This window comes from Hyla sarda, chromosome 10, assembly GCF_029499605.1.
Source record: "Hyla sarda isolate aHylSar1 chromosome 10, aHylSar1.hap1, whole genome shotgun sequence".
In the NCBI taxonomy this organism is placed as follows: Eukaryota; Metazoa; Chordata; class Amphibia; order Anura; family Hylidae; genus Hyla; species Hyla sarda.
Window position 1 is genome coordinate 13354855 of NC_079198.1, and position 21916 is coordinate 13376770.

Sequence of the window (21916 nt, forward strand, 5' to 3'; positions counted from 1 at the left end):
ATTAGACTTGTAATAGACTTTGGATAATTATCTTGAGGCTGGACTATATGCAGGACTTGACTATTTGTAGTGACAGTAGTGTTGAGCGGCATAGGCCATATTCGAATTCGCGAATATTCGCGAATATATGGACGAATATTCGTCATATATTCGCGAATATTCGCATATTCGTTATATTCTCGTTTTATTTTCGCATATGCGAATATTCGCGTATGCGAACATTAGCATATGTGAATATTAGCAAATACAAAATTAGCATACGCGCAAATTCGCATATGCGAAAATTAGCATATACTAATTTTCGCATATGCGAATTTTCGCACGCCAGTCTCACACAGTAGTATTACAGCCTTCTTTACACCACACAAGCTGGAAGCAGAGAGGGGTGATCACTGTGATGTGTACTGTGAAGAAAAAAAAAAAGAAAACAAAAACGAATATTCGTAATTACGAATATATAGCGCTATATTCGCGAAATTCGCGAATTCGCGAATATGCGATATTCGCGAATAATATTCGAATTGCGAATATTCGCGAGCAACACTAAGTGACAGTAGACATAGACTTTTGACTTACTGGAATGACTGTAGCTTTGTGGTCTTCCAGATGCTGGTCACTAGCACTGAGGAATCTGGTGTTTGCTGTGCTCAGTAGCAGGTGGTTAGAGATAAGAAATTGTAATGACCTCCCCTTTATATAGTGGGGAGCTGGACGAAGGCCCATTGGTCAAGCTGCAGGTCATAGGTTAAGCTGTCTGGGAGAACATGTGACAACAAATCATGTGACTGCATAACATAACATGTGACAGACTTACAGGTCCTTGAGACAACATCCCACAGGTCATCTGCTCTATCTATAGATTAGGATCCTGTCTATACATTAAAGCAGTATACACAACATTCTGGAAACAACAGGGGGAGACACTGCAGTAGAGCCCCCAGGTCACTGAGGGTCTCCACCTGACAGGGCCTAAGGGTAGTAAAGGACCATGTCCTGTACTGGGACATTACACTTGTTTCAAAGTTCAATGGACAGCAAACTGCAATATAAAACAATGATAAGGCATGAAGGTACATGAAACACCTAACTAAAACCTTTTGTAGTGGACTCGGTAAATTATTGCACCTATATCTAAGGATTCTAGGTCCTTTTCATGAACTCATTCACATTCACAGTCTTGTGTTTATTACCCAACAAGCAGCCCCGTATCTGTGTAGAGCGGCATGGAGCAGGGTGGTATTGTGTTCCTGTATAATTCACAGTGATAATAATTTCTTACATGTAATATTGGTTCTTGTGTCTTCAGAAAACAATTAGATGAATGGAATGGTTTGTGAATCGTGTTATTATAAAGCCTATGGTATCATTATGGGCAGAGGCTGCATTGCTTGCACTGGAAACACAACATGATGGAACAGAAGGACCATAATTATCAGCAAGCACATAACTATAGGGTGTGCATAAGTAGCTTTTGCAGCTGTGTTCTGGTACTTGGTGGTTCCCAGAAACCCCTTTGCTACATAAAGATGTGACAGTACTGTAAATAGTGGGCAACGATTGGGGGTTCACACTGTACTTTTAGCATTGGGGCCAAGGCCAGGAGCTTCAAGTTATATCTCTGATAAATGTTGCTCTTTGTTAGTGCTGGTTAGATAATGCTGTTACTTTTAGTAAGTGTAATATCTCACCATATGTTGCCAGGTTAAAGGGGTACTCCGCCCCTAGACATCTTATCCCCTATCCAAAGGATAGGGGATAAGATGTCAGATCGTGGGGGTCCCGCCGCTGGGGACCCCCGGGATCTCTGCTGCAGGACCCACCTTTTGCGGCTTCCGGAAACGCTGGAGGCTTCGGCTCCTGACCATGGTGACGTCAGATCGTGACGTCACGACTCAGTGCACCCATGTGACGTCATGCCCCGCCCCTCAATGCAAGTCTATGGGAGGGGGTGTGATAGCCGTCAAGCCCCCTCCCATAGACTTGCATTGAGGGGGAGGGCCATGACGTCACACGGGGGCGGAGTCGTGACATCACGATCTCACGTCACTGTGGTCGTTAGGATGAGAGCCTCCAGCGCTGCCGGTAGCCGCAACAGGTGGGTCCTGCAGCCGAGATACCGGGAGTCCTCAGTGGCAGGACACTTGCGATCTAACATCTTATCCCCTATCCTTTTGATAGGGGATAAGATGTCAAGGGGTGGAGTACCCCTTTAAAGGGGAGGTCCGGAAAAAAACTTCTCTTTAAAGTCTGGTCAGGGAAGGGGTTAGTAAAAATAAAAAAAGAGAGAATTGTATCTTACCTTTCTCGCTCCTGTTCCACTGCCCGTATAACGGGGCTCTACTACCCACTGTCCAGCACTTCCAGCCTCAGGAGTGCGATGTTAAACATCTGCTCAGCCATTAGCGGCTGAGGTGGGACATCATGTCACCAAATACAGAAGTGTCAGACAGCACGGAATGAAGCTTTGTGATACCGGCAGTGGAAGCAAGGAGACGAAGAAACATTTCTTTTTTTTTTCTTTTTTCTAAACCTCTCCCTGACCAGATTTTAGAGAATAGTTTTTTTTACTGGATTTCTCCTTTACTGTATTATCTTAGATTCATTTCTCAGAACTTTCTGGTAAAGAGGCGCCTTTAAATAACCAATTTTTTTTCTGACCACATGGTCTCCAGTCCTGTCTTATAAATCTAAAGTGATTAAGTCACAGAGTTAGTTGTGACCAGGATCAAGTGAAACTAAGACAGGCTACCACGTGGACTACTAAAAATAGCCTGTCTACCATTTTTCTGTGGGACAATTTGCTCCTTTTTGGCCACTATGAGTCTGAAATGATAACAATGTCAAGGGCCCCTTAGCTGTCTGTGCCTTTGTGGACCTCAGGTTGGGCCAAGCTGAGATCCTCTTAATCCATTCAGGGAATTCTTAATTTCACCAGCTCAGGACATCTTTCAGGCACACAGCACGGGTTAACGTCTTGCTGTCAGCAACCACCTGCCACTTAAGGTAACATCTGGAACTATATAAGCTATGTGCCTCTACCATGTAGATGAAGTTGTCATGTTTACATAGTTACCCTTTCTTAAGCAACTTCTCGAGTCCCAATGTCTTGGTTTCCAACTTTATGTGAACCACCAAGAGCCTTCCATTTACCACCAGCCAGGACAAAATTAACCAGGGAGTGCCCCAAGGGACCAGATTCCAGCATAATTACAAGAGGAAAGGTAAGAGGAATGGTAAGAAAGAGCACATCCGTAAATTATTTCTGTACAGTTAAATCCAGTGACTCAAGGTGACATCTTCAGAGTTGTTCACCATTCTCATCTTTTCTATCTTGCCCAGACCGCCAAGTAAAAATTTCCTGTCAAAACTTGTGTCTGCAGAGTTGGCTATCCAGAAATCTTTCATTTCTCGCTATTCCAATATTCTCCTTCTCTTTTATCAAACTGGGCACAACCTATGTGCCCAGTGCCGGTCTGATCTATTGCCACATTCAGGAGTTATAAAAAATAAATCCATATTTTTACTTCTATTGAGGCCACAAGAACTTGTGAAATGAACTTCGATCAGCAAACAGTTCTATAATAATCTAAATTCAGCTGATGATTTGAATTGCAAGGCTAGGGGCTGTATGGAATACTGCCAATTTCTGTCCCTCCCGATGAGGCCTCAGGAGCCCTTGTATATGAATGGGAGAGATGAGAATGGAATGAGAGAAGACTATGAAGATCGTCAGGTGGGAAAGGGGGAAACCGGTTCAATGAGGCGATTTTGGATTGATGGGATGGGAGGACAAGCACGGGACATCGGAATTTGATGACAGATAGTATGGGAACAGCTCAGCACACAACATAAGATGTGAACTAAGCCTGATACAGCAGGGTGCCGAGGGCATCATGAACTCTAATTATGGTGGTTTGGATATTACGTTCTTTCTCTGACATTGCTTTTCTCTTTTCTGACTTCATACACTTGTGTCCTGCCTGAGTCTCAGCAGCACTGGTGTTGTACTGCTGGTGTTGTACACAAATACTGTTTTAAAGGGGTACTCCGGTGGAAAAGGTTTTTTTTTGTTTTTGTTTTTTTAATCAACTGGTGCCAGAAAGTTAAACAGATTTGTAAATTACTTCTATAAAAAAATCTTAATCCTTCCAGTACTTATTAGCTGCTGAATACTACAGAGGAAATTATTTTCTTTTTGGAACACAGAGCTCTCTGCTGACATCATGACCACAGTGCTCTCTGCTGACACCTCTGTCCATTTTAAGAACTGTCCAGAGTAGGAAAAAATCCCCATAGAAAACATATGCTGCTCTGGACCGTTCCTAAAATTGACAGACAGGTCAGCAGAGAGCACTCTGGTCATGATGTCAGCAGAGAGCTCTGTGTTCCAAAAAGAAAATAATTTCCTCTGTAGTATTCAGCAGCTAATACGTACTGGAAGGATTAAGATTTTTTAATAGAAGTAATTTACAAATCTGTTCAACTTACTGTCACCAGCTGATTAAAAAAAAAAGTTTTCCACCGGAGTACCCCTTTAAAGACACAGCCAATTTTATTTTTGCATTTTCGTTTTTTCCTCCTCGTCTACTAAAATTCATAACTCTTTTATATTTCCATTCACAGACCCATATGAGGGCTTGTTTTTTTGCATGACCAGTTGCACTTTGTAATGCCATCACTCGCTTTACCTTAAAGTGTATGGTAAACCCCAAAAAACATTTTTGTGGAAGGAAACTTAAACGAAAAACATAATTTTGCAAATGTAGGGGGGGGGGGTTCGATTTCACTATGTACACTTTACAGGAAACGTTTTCTTTATTCTCTGAGTCAATACAATTAAAATGATACCCATGGTTACATGCATTTCTATTATTGTACTGCTTTTAAAAAATCGCACACTTTTTTTTTCTTTTTTACAAAATCAGTATGTTTAAAATTGTCCTATTTTGACCTAACTTTCTTATTTTTCCGTATTCAGGCATGTGTGAGGGCTAATTTTTTGTGCCATGTTCTGTACAGTGGTCCCTCATCATACAATGATAATCCGTTCCAAATGAACCATTGTTTGTTGAAACCATCTTATGTTGAGGGATCCATAAAATGGAAAGAATAGGAAGTTATACTCACCAGTCCCCGCCACTCCGGACCGTCACCGTTCGTCACCGCTGCCCTGGATGTCGCCCTCCATCACTGTCGCCGCGTCCCCGGGGTGTCCCCGATGCTCTGGACGTCTCTGCTTCCCCGGGATCCTCGCTCTCCGTCGCCGCCATCACGTCACTATGCACGCCGCTCCTATTGGATGACGGGACGGCGTGCGCGGCGATGTGATGACGACGATGGAGAGCGCCAGCGATGCAGGGGATCCTGAAGAGAATGCTCCGGAGCCCCGAGGACAGGTAAGAGACCATCACCGGAGCACACCGGGCACCGTAAACGGCTATCTGGTGGCAGCTGAAGCAGTCTGCGCTGCCGGATAGCCGTTTATGTGATGGCCCCAACATACAAAAGCATCCTATGTTGATGCTGCCTTCAACATACGATGGCCTCCGAGAGGCCATCGCATGTTGAAATTATCGTATGTCGGGACCATCGTAGGTTGGGGGGTCACTGCAGTTTGTTTTAGTACCACGTTTGCACATGTGTGACTTTTTGGTCGCTTTTTATTAAGTTTGATGTGACAAAAAAGCTGAAATTTTGGACTTTTTAATTTTTTTTAGATTTACGTTGTTCGCTGTAGGGGATCATTAACATTATATTCATATTGTTTGGATATTTACGCATGCGGTAATACCAAATATGTTTTGTGTATTAATATGGGGAAAAGGGGTGATTTAAAACTTTATTGGGGAGGGGCTTTTTCACATTTATCTTACACTTTCATAATCTCCATAGGGGACTGTTTATAGCAATCATTAGAATGCTAATACTGTTTAGTGCTACGCATAGGGCAAAGCACTGATCAGTATTATCGGCGATCTTCTGCTCTGGTCTGCTGGAAGGTAGATCAGTGCAGAAGACCCAGGGAGATGGACGGAGGCACGTAAGGGGACCTCTGTCCGCCATCTTGGCTGATCTGATCCCCGCGGCAGTGCCGTGGGCGATTAGATCAGCCATTCAAAGTTCTGCATTGCCGCAGATGCCGTGATCTGTATTAATCACAGCATCTGAGGGGTTAATGGCAGACATAAGAGCGATCGCTGATATCTGCCATTACTGACAGGTCCGTGGCTGCTGACAGATGCTGGGACCCATCAGGAATGAAGCTAGCGCAGCTCCTGCGCTTGCATCACAGCCGTGTCGTAAATGTGGGAGCAATTATTAGAAAATGGAAGACATACAAGACCACTGATAATTAATCTCCCTCGATCTGGGATTCCACTCAAGATCTCATCCCATGGTGTGAAAATGATCACAAGAACAGTGAGCAAAAATCCTAGAACCACACAGAGGGACGTAGTGAATGACCTGCAGAGAGCTGGGACCAAACTAACAAAGGCTACCATAAGTACCACACTACGCCACCAGGGACTCAAATCATGCAGTGCCAGACGTGTCCCCCTGCTTAAGCCAGTACATTTCTGGGCCCGTCTGAAGTTTGCTAGAGAGCATTCGGATGATCCAGAAGAGGATTGGGAGAATGTCATATGGCCAGATGAAACCAAAGTAGAACTTTTTGGTAAAAACTCAACCAGTTGTGTTTGGAGGAGAAAGAATGCTGAGTTGCATCCAAAGAACACCATACCTACTGTGAAGCATGGGGGTGGAAACATCATGCTTTGGGGCTGTTTTTCTGCTAAGAGACCAGGACGACTGATCCGTGTAAAGGAAAGTATGAATGGGGCCATTTATCATGAGATTTTGAGTGAAAACCTCCTTCCATCAGCAAGGGCATTGAAGATGAAATGTGGCTGGTTCTTTTGGCATGACAATGATCCCAAACACACCACCTGGGCAACGAAGGAGTGGCTTCGTAAAAAGCATTTCAAGGTCCTGGAGTAGCCTAGCCAGTCTTCAACCTAATAGAAAACCTTTGGGTGGAGTTAAAAGTCTGTGTTGCAAAGCGACAGCCCCAAAACAGCACTGCCCTAGAGGAGATCTGCATGGAGGAATGGGCCAAAATACCAGCAACAGCATGTGAAAACCTTGTGAAGACTTACAGAAAACATTTGACCTCTGTCATTGCCAACAAAGGCTATATAACAAAGTATTGAGATGAACTTTTGTTATTGACCAAATACTTATTTTCTATCATAATTTGCAAATAAATTCTTTGAAAATCAGACAATGTGATTTTATGGATTTTTTTTTCTCATTCTGTCTCTCATAGTTGAGGTATACCTATGATGAAAATTACAGGAGCCTCTCATCTTTTTAAGTGGGAGAACTTGCACAATTGGTGGCTGATTAAATACTTTTTTGCCCCACTATATATACAGTACAGACCAAAAGTTTGGACACACCTTCTCATTCAGAGTTTTCTTTATTTTCATGACTATGAAAATTGTAGATTCACACTGAAGGCATCAAAACTATGAATTAACACATGTGGAATTATAGACATAACAAAAAAGTGTGAAAATATGTCATATTACATTTTGCTTTGATTACTGCTTTACACAATCTTGGCATTCTCTTGATGAGCTTCAAGAGGTAGTCACCTGAAATGGTCTTCCAACAGTCTTGAAGGAGTTCCCAGAGATGCTTAGCACTTGTTGGCCCTTTTTGCCTTCACTCTGCGGTCCAGCTCACCCCAAACCATCTCGATTGGGTTCAGGTCCGGTGACTGTGGAGGCCAGGTATTCTGGCGCAGCACCCCATCACTCTCCTTCTTCGTCAAATAGCCCTTACACAGCCTGGAGGTGTTTGGGGTCATTGTCCTGTAGAAAAATAAATGATGGTCCAACTAAACGCAAATCGGATGGAATAGCAGCCGCTGCAAGATGCTGTGGTAGCCATGCTGGTTCAGTATGCCTTTAATAAATCCCCAAAAGTGTCACCAGCAAAGCACCCCCACACCATCACACCTCCTCCTCCACACCAGCACACCTGTGAAGTGAAAACCATTTCAGGTGACTACCTCTTGAATCTCAACAAGAGAATGCCAAGAGTGTGCAAAGCAGTAATCAAAGCAAAAGGTGACTACTTTGAAGAACCTAGAATTTGACATATTTTCAGTTGTTTCACACTTTTTTGTTATGAATATAATTCCACATGTGTTAATTCATAGTTTTAATGCCTTCAATGAGAATCTACAATTTTCATAGTCATGAAAATAAAGAAAACTCTGAATGAGAAGGTGTGTACAAACTTTTGGTCTGTACTGTGTGTGTGTGTATATATATATATATATATATATATATATATATATATATATTTACATATACAACATGTCTACTTTATGTTTGCATCATAAAGTTGACATGTTTGTTTTACCTTTTTGAAGACATAGGAGGGCTTCAAAGTATAACAGCAATTTCCAAATTTTAACAGGATATTTTCAATCAGAATTTGAAGTCGATTTGAGGGGCCTTTCTGTAAGAAATCCCCCATTATAGAAACTGCACCAAACAGAGTATTCAAAATGAAATTCAGAAAGTTTGTTAACCCTTTATGTTCACAGGAATAGCAGCAAAGTGGAGGAGAACACTAACATGTTGTTATAGCCCCATGTTCTTAAAGCCCCCCAAAATTTGCAACCCAATTTCTCTTGAGTATGGAAATACCTTATACATGGATGTAAAGCACTCTGCGTGCAGCACTAGAGGGCTCAGAAGGTAAGGAGTGACATTGGGCTTTTGGAGAGCGAATTTTTCTGAAATGTTTTTTTGGGAAATCCTCTTGGTGCCAGAACAGCAAAAAAAATTCCCACATGGCACTCTATTTGGGAAACTACACCCCTCAAGGAATGTAACAAGGGGTACAGTGAGCCTTAAAACCCCACAAGTGTTTCACGAACTTTCATTAAAGTGGGAAGTCAAAATGAAATTTTTTTTTTACTAAAATGTTGGGATAATGGGAGAAAAACCCTACAAAATGTGTAGCCCAATTTCTCCCTAGTAAGAAAATACCCCATATGCTGAAATAAAAGTGATCTGCGGGAGTACAACATGGCTCAGAAGAGAAGAGGCGCCATTTGGCTTTTGAAGAGAGAATTTAGCCGGAATAGTTTTTGGGGGCCATGTCACACTTACAAAGCCCCCATGGTGCCAGGACAGTGGAAACCCCCCTCACACCATTTGGAAACTACACCCCTGAAGGAATGTAATATGGGGTGCAGTGGGCATTTACACCTCACAGATGTTTGACACAATTTTAGAACAGTGGGCCGTGAAAATGGAATTTTTTTTTTTTTACAGCAAAATGCTTGTGTAACCCCTAACTTTTCATTTTTTAAAGGAATAATATGAGAAAGTCCTCTCCCCCCCCCCCCCCCACAAAAAAAAGTTTGTAACCAAATTTCTCCTAAGTATGGAAATACCCCATATGTGGCACGTGGCACACGACAGGGCTTAGAAGATGCGCTTATAACGCCTTCATGATGCCAATACAGTGGATCCCCCACAAGTGACCACATTTTAGAAACTAAACCTCTCAAGAAATGTGACAAGGGGTACAGTGAGAATGTACAACCTACTGGCATTTGACACATTTTTGGAAAAGTGGGCTTTGAATAAAAAAAAAAATAATTTCCCTTATTTACAGACTTTTGTTCCAAAAATGCTCACTGCACCCCTCGTTACATTCCATAAGGGGTGTAGTTTCTAAAAAGGGCTCACTTGTGGGGGGTCTACTGTTCTGGCACCATGGAGGCTTTATTAACGCAACATCTAAATAGTTTGATAAATTCCCCTCACAGTGTCTGGCAGTTTTTTTTATTTTTTATTTAGGGAGTACAGTGTTTGGCAGAGTAATGTTGATTATATTCTTCATACAGAGAATGAGAATATGCTGACATAGTAAGGAGCCAATGATGTCCAGGAGTCAAACTCAGCATAGGTGAAATGTAGCTTGAAGAATTCATGGGGGTGAGGACCAAATGAAGAAGAAAAAGACAATAGAAAAGACATCACTTGCGAGTCACTGATATCATTGTGTATTTTGCCTGGCTGTGTACCATCAGTGCTGTAGTCACTTGAAAGGTCTGCAGTACTGGGAGGATTAGTTTAACATCGTAGAAAGTTCTTTAGTAATTTAGCAATTGGTATTTAATTATTATAGTCTAAATAATTTTCTGCAATGTGCTACAGCACGGACATCCATCACCTGTTAAAAACTATATATCTCTAACTTAGCCTGAACTTCTTTGAATGTTGTATATGGTTTCTTTTCAACTTTCCTAAGATTCTTTTATCAATTTTCCTCTTTCCACAATGTCCTGAAGGGTTCTATTTTGTTCTTGAAACCTCTTATTAACATTTAAAACTGTTGAATCAGTTTCACTAAACATGTTATTTTGGGAGATATTTTACATGGTTTACTTAATATTCTGAGGTGCCTTTAATGTTGACTACAGTTGTATTTGTGACTAATGGATCAGAAATTAAAAAGTAGATTCTGGTAGACTTAGAGTTGTGGATAGAAAACATGTTCCACAGTCTGTGGCTCTCCATGATTTATTTGCAGGAGCATAAGGGCAACATGGAGGTTGGCTCAGGTACAAAGGTTGAGGAACCATCATCTCCTATGTCTAAGGTATGCAAGACTGCAGCCAAAAGACAAAAAAGATAGGGTAAGGACAGATAGAAAGCAGATGCTGGTAGGTGACTATTATACGAGGTGTGGAGTTTGAGAAAAATGGTTTTGTGAGATGTCTCTCTGGTGTTACCATTTACAGAGATAGGAGATGCATTCTTAATATTGTTAAGCAAGCAAAGCAGGAAGGGAAAGTGGATGTTCTGGTCCAATCTAGGGACAAATGATCTGGCTTGCAATAAAGCTTCAGATGTGAGTGAAGCTTTTCACACACTTAGTAATGATATACAGAAGATTGCATCCACTGTTTCATTCTCTGCTGTTCTTCCTGTGCAAAACCTTCAGTATGATAGACAGATGCGCATTGAGGAATTCAACTTATGGCTCAGAGAATGGTGTCAGAACCAAGGATTTGGCTTTGTGTCTTACGATAGCTCTAGTTGAAATAGAAAGGAACTGTACAAGAAAGATGGTTTGCATCTTTCTCTCAAGGGAACAAATGCCCTCAGTAAACAGTTTAAATATTTTTCTAAAAAGTATTTAAACTATGAAGTAGTATAGAGGATCTGTCCTGTGTGGTGTAGTATAGAGGATATCTCCTGTGTGATGTAGTATAGAGGATCTCTCCTGTGTGGTGTAGTATAGAGGATCTCTCCTGTGTGGTGTAGTATAGAGGATCTGTCCTGTGTGGTGTAGTATAGAGGATCTGTCCTGTGTGATGTAGTATAAAGGATCTGTCCTGTGTGGTGTAGTATAGAGGATCTGTCCTGTGTGGTGTAGTATAGAGGATCTCTCCTGTGTGGTGTAATATAGAGGATCTCTCCTGTGTGGTGTAGTATAGAGGATCTCTCCTTTGTGGTGTAGTATAGAGGATCTCTCCTGCGTGGTGTAGTATAGGGGATCTGTCCTGTGTGGTGTAGTATAGAGGATCTCTCCTGTGTGGTGTAGTATAGAGGATCTCTCCTGTGTGGTGTAGTATAGAGGATCTCTCCTGTGTGGTGTAGTATAGAGGATCTCTCCTGTGTGGTGTAGTATAGAGGATCTGTCCTGTGTGGTGTAGTATAGAGGATCTATCCTGTGTGATGTAGTATAGAGGATCTGTCCTGTGTGGTGTAGTATAGAGGATCTGTCCTGTGTGGTGTAGTATAGAGGATCTCTCCTGTGTGATGTAGTATAGAGGATCTCTCCTGTGTGGTGTAGTATAGAGGATCTATCCTGTGTGGTGTAGTATAGAGAATCTGTCCTGTGTGGTGTAGTATAGAGGATCTGTCCTGTGTGGTGTAGTATAGAGGATCTCTCCTGTGTGGTGTAGTATAGAGGATCTCTCCTGTGTGGTGTAGTATAGAGGATCTCTCCTTTGTGGTGTAGTATAGAGGATCTCTCCTGCGTGGTGTAGTATAGGGGATCTCTCCTGTGTGGTGTAGTATAGAGGATCTGTCCTGTGTGGTGTAGTATAGAGGATCTCTCCTGTGTGGTGTAGTATAGAGGATCTCTCCTGTGTGGTGTAGTACAGAGGATCTCTCCTTTGTGGTGTAGTATAGAGGATCTGTCCTGTGTGGTGTAGTATAGAGGATCTGTCCTGTGTGGTGTAGTATAGAGGATCTCTCCTGTGTGATGTAGTATAGAGGATCTCTCCTGTGTGATGTAGTATAGAGGATCTCTCCTGTGTGATGTAGTATAGAGGATCTCTCCTGTGTGGTGTAGTATAGAGGATATGTCCTGTGTGGTGTAGTATAGAGGATCTCTCCTGTGTGATGTAGTATAGAGGATCTCTCCTGTGTGGTGTAGTATAGAGGATCTATCCTGTGTGGTGTAGTATAGAGGATCTGTCCTGTGTGGTGTAGTATAGAGGATCTGTCCTGTGTGGTGTAGTATAGAGGATCTATCCTGTGTGGTGTAGTATAGAGGATCTATCCTGTGTGGTGTAGTATAGAGGATCTGTCCTGTGTGGTGTAGTATAGAGGATCTGTCCTGTGTGGTGTAGTATAGAGGATCTCTCCTGTGTGATGTAGTATAGAGGATCTCTCCTGTGTGGTGTAGTATAGAGGATCTGTCCTGTGTGGTGTAGTATAGAGGATCTCTCCTGTGTGATGTAGTATAGAGGATCTATCCTGTGTGGTGTAGTATAGAGGATCTCTCCTGTGTGGTGTAGTATAGAGGATCTATCCTGTGTGGTGTAGTATAGAGGATCTCTCCTGTGTGGTGTAGTATAGAGGATCTGTCCTGTGTGGTGTAGTATAGAGGATCTGTCCTGTGTGGTGTAGTATAGAGAATCGCTCCTGTGTGTGTAGTATAGAGGATCTGTCCTGTGTGGTGTAGTATAGAGGATCTGTCCTGTGTGGTGTAGTATAGAGGATCTGTCCTGTGTGGTGTAGTATAGAGAATCGCTCCTGTGTGTGTAGTATAGAGGATCTGTCCTGTGTGGTGTAGTATAGAGGATCTGTCCTGTGTGGTGTAGTATAGAGGATCTGTCCTGTGTGGTGTAGTATAGAGGATCTCTCCTGTGTGATGTAGTATAGAGGATCTCTCCTGTGTGGTGTAGTATAGAGGATCTGTCCTGTGTGGTGTAGTATAGAGGATCTCTCCTGTGTGATGTAGTATAGAGGATCTCTCCTGTGTGGTGTAGTATAGAGGATCTATCCTGTGTGGTGTAGTATAGAGGATCTGTCCTGTGTGGTGTAGTATAGAGGATCTATCCTGTGTGGTGTAGTATAGAGGATCTGTCCTGTGTGGTGTAGTATAGAGGATCTCTCCTGTGTGGTGTAGTATAGAGGATCTCTCCTGTGTGGTGTAGTATAGAGGATCTCTCCTGTGTGGTGTAGTATAGAGGATCTCTCCTGTGTGGTGTAGTATAGAGGATCTCTCCTGTGTGGTGTAGTATAGAGGATCTGTCCTGTGTGGTGTAGTATAGAGGATCTCTCCTGTGTGGTGTAGTATAGAGGATCTGTCCTGTGTGGTGTAGTATAGAGGATCTCTCCTGTGTGGTGTAGTATAGAGGATCTCTCCTGTGTGGTGTAGTATAGAGGATCTCTCCTGTGTGGTGTAGTATAGAGAATCTATCCTGTGTGGTGTAGTATAGAGGATCTGTCCTGTGTGGTGTAGTATAGAGGATCTGTCCTGTGTGGTGTAGTATAGAGGATCTGTCCTGTGTGGTGTAGTATAGAGAATCGCTCCTGTGTGTGTAGTATAGAGGATCTGTCCTGTGTGGTGTAGTATAGAGGATCTGTCCTGTGTGGTGTAGTATAGAGGATCTCTCCTGTGTGATGTAGTATAGAGGATCTCTCCTGTGTGGTGTAGTATAGAGGATCTATCCTGTGTGGTGTAGTATAGAGGATCTCTCCTGTGTGGTGTAGTATAGAGAATCTATCCTGTGTGGTGTAGTATAGAGGATCTGTCCTGTGTGGTGTAGTATAGAGGATCTGTCCTGTGTGGTGTAGTATAGAGGATCTCTCCTGTGTGGTGTAGTATAGAGGATCTGTCCTGTGTGGTGTAGTATAGAGGATATCTCCTGTGTGGTGTAGTATAGAGGATCTCTCCTGTGTGGTGTAGTATAGAGGATCTCTCCTGTGTGGTGTAGTATAGAGGATCTCTCCTGTGTGGTGTAGTGTAGAGGATCTGTCCTGTGTGGTGTAGTATAGAGGATCTGTCCTGTGTGGTGTAGTATAGAGAATCGCTCCTGTGTGTGTAGTATAGAGGATCTGTCCTGTGTGGTGTAGTATAGAGGATCTCTCCTGTGTGGTGTAGTATAGAGGATCTCTCCTGTGTGGTGTAGTATAGAGGATCTCTCCTGTGTGGTGTAGTATAGAGGATCTCTCCTGTGTGGTGTAGTATAGGGGATCTCTCCTGTGTGGTGTAGTATAGAGGATTTCTACTTTGTGGTGTAGTATATAGACTCTGTCCATGATGTGAGTTATAGTCCAGGGGCTGAGGGGCAGATCACAGCAGGTCATTCTCCAGAGTCCCGCTGCCTTACGCATTTATTAACTGTACAAGCCGGCGGCACATGTGGCTCCACTGCGCTCCCCGCTGGCTCCATACACTGTATACAGCTTTCACTATTCCTAATCCCCGCCGCCGACAGACGGGAGCTCTGAATAAACTATTCACCAATCAGAGCTCCCGTCTACCGGCGGTGGGGATTATGAATTGTGAGAGCTGTATGCAGTATTCCCCAGATGTATACAGTATTCCCCGTCTGTATACAGTATTCCCTGTCTGTGCTGCCGGGTTGTAAAGTTAGGCTACGTTCACCCTGTTCATATTTTCTCTGTTATTGCCTCCAGAACGGACTATTCTAATAACAGATGCAAACTGATGCAAAGGGATGCCATTTATTGGCATCCGTTTGCATCAGTTTTTCATCCATTAGTATCAGCCGACTGCAGACTCCTGCAGCCAGGACTACTACTACTCCCATCATGGAACAGACTCCTTTCCATGATGGGAGTAGTGGTTCCCTGGCTGCGGGAGTCTGCAGGTGGCTGGGGAGGCTACATTAGTGTTTGTACTACTACCCCATCATGGATCAGAGTCTGTTCCATGTTGGGAGTAGTATAGGGGATAAGGGATTGATCACACTGGGTCTCACTTCTGAGACCCGATGCGATCAGTAGTTATAAAGCAGGTGAGCGAGCGGCATGCTCCACTCCCCTGTGATGTATATACTACTGTGGAAACTTTCATCTTTAAATCCCCCGCCAGGAGCCCATTCAGGGCTCCCGGCAGGATTTTTTAAACTACTACTTTGACCCCCATGCATGTTTATAATAATTCATTGGCCTCAGTGTGTTTATTTCATTGGCCCCAGAGTGTTTATAATAATGAATTGGCCCCAGTGTGTTTATAATAATTCACTGGCCTCAGTGTGTTTATAAAAATTATCCTTATTCCCCAGTGTCCTTATTCCCCCTCCCGCTGCCTTCTCCCCATCTTCTTGGAGCAGGGTAGCAGCGGGACATGTCGGGAACTGGCGGCAGTGAATGAATGAATGAAGCCGACATGTCCCGCATGTAGGCTTCATTCATTCACCGCCGCCGCCCGACATGTCCCTGTTGCTGCCCTGCTCCTAGCACAATCAGTACACAGCCAGGACATGTCTATTCTCTGCTGATCATCTTCGTACTCGACGGCGGTGCACTCTGATTGCGCTAGGAGCAGGGCAGCAGCGGGGACATGTCGGGCTGCGGCGGTGAATGAATAAAGCATACATGCTGGACATGTTGGCTTCATTCATTCATTCATTCACCGCCGCCGGTTCCTGACATGTCCCGCTGCTGTCCTGCTCCAAGAAGATGAGGAGCAGGCAGTGGGAGGGGGAATCAGCACTTTGGAGCCAATGAATTATTATAAATACAGTGGGGCCAATGAATTATTATAAATATGCATGGGGGCATAAATTTGGGGGTCAAAGTAGTAGTTTAAAAAAAAAAAACGCCAGGAGCCCTGAATGGCTCCTCGGTGCTGGCCCTTCAGGGCTCCCGGCGGGGGATTTAAAAATGCAAGTTTACACAGTATAAATATCGCAGGGGAGAGGCGCATGCCGCTCTCTCCCATGCTTTATAACTGCTGATCACAGCGGGTCTCTGGAGAATGACCTGCTGTGATCTGCCCCTCAGCCCCTGGACTATAACCCCCATCATGGGCAGAGTCTGTCCATGATGGGAGTAGTAGTCCTAACAGTCCAAAAAAAAAGTCCTGCAGCCAGGGGATGGACAAGTGCTATCCCTCAGCCCTGCGGTACCACAACTACTCCCATCATGGGACACAGAATGTCCCATGAAGGGAATAGTAGTCCAGGGCAGAGGGACAGTACGCAAGGGTGGGGGTCTCACTCCTGAGACCCCCTGTAACCTTTACTGCTCCATCCCCTAGTGATGACATCATTAGGGGCGGAGCTACACAGTGCAGGCCTGAAGCCAGGGTGGTAAGTATGGCTCTCATTATGCGTTTTGCATAATGGGAACAGAGCCTTTCTGGCAGTGTGTTCCCAAACAGGGAGATTCCAGCTGTTGCTTAACTACAGCCCACCATGATGGGAGTTGCAGTTTAGCAACAATTGGAGGCTCCCTGTTTAGGAACACGCTGCATTATGTGCACTCTCCCCAAGGGAGAGCGCCAAACATTTTTCATGTTTTTCTTTTCTTCTCATTTCAGATATGTGAATGTGGAGGACTATGTCAGATTCTGTGGATTGCGACAATGACCAGCGTTTTTTATTTTATGTCAATAAAAGGCTTAACAAGGGCTGTGGGGGAGTGTTTTTTTAAATAAATTTTTTTTTCAATGTGTCGTGTTTTTTTAAATTGAATTTTTAGGCATAGAAGTGGAAGCCGTCTAATTGACAGAATCCTTTACTAAGCCGGGGCTTAGCATTAGCCCAAAAACAGCTAGCGCTAACAGGCTGGTGCTATTTAGGCTGGGGAGGGCTAGTAACAATGGTCCTCGCCCACCCTGGTAATGTCAGGCTGTTGCTGCTTGGTTGGTATCTGGCTGATACTGAAAATAGACCATACGTTTTCAATTTTTTTAATATAAATAAATTAAAAATGTGTGTGGTTCCCCTATTTTCAGTATCGGCCAGATACCAACCAAGCAGCAATAGCCTGACGTTATCAGGGTGGGCAAAGACCATTGTTACTGGCCCTCCCCAGCCTAAATAACGCCAGCCTGTTACCGCCTAGACTCAGGAGTGCCATATTTGACGTTCTGGGCCTGTTGGTACTGGCTCTTTCCGGCACCCCTGTGGCGGTGGGTACTGTGGTAATAATTGTAGGTTAGCGTTTGCAGTTTTGGGGGCAAACGCTGAGCCCAGCTTAGTAATGGACTCTGTCTACGAGATGGCTTCCACTACTAAGCCTGAAAATTCAATTGTAAAAAAACACGACACATTTAAAAAAAAATTATTTAAAAAAACACTCCCCCACAGCCCTCATTAACCCTTTTATTGAAATGTAAAAAATGCTGGTTATCATGGAAATCCACCAAATCTGACATAGTCGTCTGCATTCAAGTATCTGAAATGAGAAGAAAAAAAAAAGGGTTAGTACATTTTTGACGCTTTCCCCTGGGGAGTGCGCCCATACTACAGTGTGTTCCTAAACACAGAGCCTCCAATTTTTGACGTCTGCCTACTGTATCCTGTATATACAGTTATCTATAGACAGTTGTATATACAAGATAGCACACAAAGACCTAACCCAGAACTGCTCAGCAGCAGTGTGGGTTAACTCTTTCTCTGCTGGGCTCCTGCATAGTATACATGGGTACACTATGCACCCCTGTATACTATACAGCTGGCGGAGGTAAGTAGTGATGCTCTGCACCCTGTATATGTATATGCTATACATCACTCCTCACGTCCTTAAACTCCGTGGGCCGGGCGCTCTGCATCCAACCCATGGAGTGGTACCTGAAGGAAGTGAAAAAATTGCCACAGGGTACAAGAATGACACACCAGAAAAAAGCAAGAAAAACTGCCAAAATGCAGGAAAAAACTGTGATAGTTTTTGCTGGTGGACAAAAAAAATCCTGGCCTCAAAGCAATAGCAAACTTTTCCTGTGAGGTGCAGCTCAGGTGTACAAATAGATCTGTGTGGAGATTGAGAACTTTGCACAAAATTTATCATGTGCCTTGCACAAGTATGGTAAATTTGGTGCAATTGCACCAAATTTAGACCAACCAAAACGATCTACAAGAAACTTTTATCTACACCAACATTGATAAATGTCTCCAGAGCAGGAGAGGTTTGCTGTGGGGATTTGCATCTACTCTGGACAGTTCCTAACATGGACAGAGGTGTCAGCAGAGAGCACTGTGGTCAGACTGAGAAGAATTCCATAAAGAAATAAATACAATATGCTTCCTTCCATACAATACAGCAGCTGGTAAGTACTGGAAGGATTGAGATTTTTTAATAGAAGTCATTTACAAATCTGTTCAACTTTCTGGCACCAGTTTTCCACCAGAGTACCCGTTTAAAAGTCCATAGTGATAAGGATCCCTATATGAACGAGCCCTATGCAGCAGGGTGCCTAGGGGAGCATGAACTCTAATTATGGTGGTTTAAATATTACGTTCTTTCTCTGACATTACTTTCCTCCTTTCTGATTTCATCCACCTGTGTCCTGCTGTTGTCTCCCCTGGGATCCCTGTCTGATGTGTTATTGTGGAGAACATAGTGAGAAGCCGACAGACATCAGAACCTGCTTCACCATGAGACTCCTACTACTCGTCTGTGTTCAGACCATACTGATGGCTTCAGGTAAATTCTACTCAATTACTTTTTTTTCATTATTAACTTTATAGCGGTTAAAAGGGGTTCCTGTGGGCAAAGCCTTCTCTAACTGAGCTGACACAATTATGGAATCAGAAAACTATGGTTGCAGCATCTGAAACTACTGTTAATGCATAGGAGTGTTACAGAAAAAGTGGTATTATTTACTGTTATTATTCCCATTGTGAATGGGAGGCCGTGTCATCACTGTTTGGGAGCTGTTCAAAATAGGTATAGTCTGGCACTTCAGCTAACGTGGGGTTAACTATGCTTCAGGAGGGCTTCGCTACTCCAAGGGAATAACTGCATGCATAGTGGAATATTCAGTGGTGCTCTATTGTAATGGTATAGCTATCACAAAGGCATAACTTGAAGATTCGAAGAAGACAATGGCAACTCACCAATACCAGTCAATTCAGTCTTTATTCAGCGATATCCATGTGCATATAAAAACACTGAGGCGGGGAACTGCCGAGCTGTTCAGCAGGAGTAAGGAGTCAGCGCGACAGCTGTTTTCTACGTCACTACGTACTTCATCAGGCGTCTGATGAAGTCTGATGCACCTGATGAAGTACGTAGTGACGTAGGAAACAGCTGTCGCGCTGACTCCTTACTCCTGCTGAACAGCTCGGCAGTTCCCTGCCTCAGTGTTTGTTTATGCACATGGATATCGCTGAATAAAGACTGAATTGACCGGTATTGGTGAGTTGCCATTGTCTTCTTCGAATCTTCAAGTTCTACTGTTTGTGAGCTGCAGAGCACAATAGTTGTATCAATGAAGTGTGCATGTTCTTTAGTGCAGCATATTCATGAGCTCTTACAGGACTTACCAAAATCCTCAGCAAGCTATGTCTTACTAAGTATAGCCAGCTTTTTTTTTTTTTTTTTACATATATATGTGTTACGATTCGGCAGGCTGGATGTGGATCCTCTGTGTCAGCGAGGGATTGGCGTGGACCGTGTCGGTGGACCGGTTCTAGGGATGCTACTGGTTTTCACCAGAGCCCGCCGCAAAGCGGGATGGTCTTGCTGCGGCGGTAGCAACCAGGTCGTATCCACCGGCAACGGCTCAACCTCGCTGACTGCTGAGAAGGCGTGGGACAGAAGGACTACGCAGAGGCAAGGTCAGACGTAGCAGAAGGTCGGGGCAGGCGGCAAGGTTCGTAGTCAGAGAGGATAGCAGAAGGTCTGGAACACAGGCTTTGGACAACACTAAACGCTTTCACTGGCACAAGGCAACAAGATCCGGCAAGGGAGGGCAGGGGAAGGGAGGTAATAAGGACAGGGAGCAGGTGGAAGCTAATTAGGCTGATTGGGCCAGGCACCAATCACTGGTGCACTGGCCCTTTAAATCTTAGAGACGTGACAGCCGGGGACCGGGACAGGTGAGTGACTTGGGATGCGATTCGCGAGCGGGCGCGTCCCGCTATGCGAATCGCATCCCCGCCGGCAATGTCAGTGCAGCGCTCCCGGTCAGTGGGTCTGACCGGGGCGCTGCAGAGAGAGGGAAGCCGCGAGCGCTCCGGGGAGGAGCAGGGACCCGGAGCGCTCGGCGTAAGAGTACCCCCCCCCCTTAGGTCTCCCCCTCTTTTTGTCGGGATGTTTCTTCATCCGGGATGAGGCCTGAATGAGGGAAACCTCATCAACAGCGGGCAAATCAGAAGGCGTGGGAGTGGGGAGGGGGGGAAGAAGTTGAAGCTGGGCACGGGGCAAAGTGTTACCAGGACGGGGGCTATGAGGAGGAGACACAGCATAGTCCAGATAGGCCTTGGGGAGACCAGGTAAAGGAGGAGACACTGAGGTTTGACTGACGGGACTAGGAGCAGACGTGAGGCATTTTTTATGGCAAGAAGCCCCCCAGCTCTTGATCTCCCCGGTGGTCCAATCAAGGGTAGGAGAGTGATGTTGGAGCCATGGCAGACCAAGGAGGACTTCAGAGGTGCAGTTGGGCAAAACAAAAAGTTCAATTTTTTCGTGATGCCGTCCAATACTCATGATGCAGTCCAATTTAACTCCGTTGACCAAGGAAATGTAAAGCGGCTTGACGAGACGGGTCACCGGGATGCAGAACTTATTCACCAAAGAGGCCAGAATAAAATTTCCAGAAGAACCAGAGTCCAAGAAGGCCGCGGCTGAGAAGGAGGAGTTGGCAGAAGGAGAAATCCGCACGGGCACAGTGAGACGTGGAGAAGCAGACTTCGTACCAAGAGACGCCAGACCCACGTGAGCTGGGTGCGTGCGTTTCCCAGACGTGGAGGGCGAATAGGGCAATCCACCAAGAAGTTTTCGGTACTAGCGCAGTACAGACATAAATTGTTATCCCTACGGCGAGTCCTCTCTTCATGGGTCAGGCGAGACCGATCCACTTGCATAGCCTCCTCGGCGGGAGGCACAGGGGTAGATTGCAAAGGATACTGTGAGAGAGGTGCCCAGAGATCAAGGTCTTTTTCCTGGCAGAGCTCCTGGTGTCTCTCAGAAAAACGCATGTCAATGCGGGTGGCCAAATGGATAAGTTCTTGCAACTTGGCAGGAATCTCTCGTGCGGCCAGCACATCCTTGATGGTACTGGATAGGCCTTTTTTAAAGGTCGCGCAGTTAGCCTCGTTATTCCAAGATAATTCGGAAGCGAGAATACGAAATTGGATGGCGTACTCGCCTACTGAAGGATTACCCTGGACCAGGTTCAGCAGGGCAGTCTCGGCAGAAGAAGCTCGGGCTGGTTCCTCGAAGACACTACGGACTTCAGCGAAGAAGGACTGGACAGTGGCTATGGCAGGATCATTGCGGTCCCAGAGCGGTGTGGCCCAAGACAAAGCCTTTCCAGATAGAAGACTCACTACGAACGCCACCTTAGACCGTTCTGTAGGAAATTGGTCCGACAACATCTCCATATGCAGGGAACATTGAGACAAGAAGCCACGGCAGAGTCGGGAGTCCCCATCAAATTTGTC

General features: G+C 44.5%; 1 protein-coding gene across 14 annotated transcripts in view; it reads right to left on the reverse strand.

The window, feature by feature from the left end:
- Nucleotides 1-21916, reverse strand: part of LOC130294604 (mucin-2-like) — a 264132-nt gene that overhangs the window by 145710 nt on the left and 96506 nt on the right. Inside the window, exon 4 of one of the 14 annotated variants that reach the window (XR_008848546.1) lies at nucleotides 17620-17705. The exons of the other annotated variants lie outside the window; for them this stretch is intronic. The gene's annotated coding sequence lies outside the window, so the exon portion shown is untranslated. Of the gene's footprint in view, nucleotides 1-17619; nucleotides 17706-21916 lie in introns of those variants that run through there. 14 annotated transcript variants of the gene reach the window in all.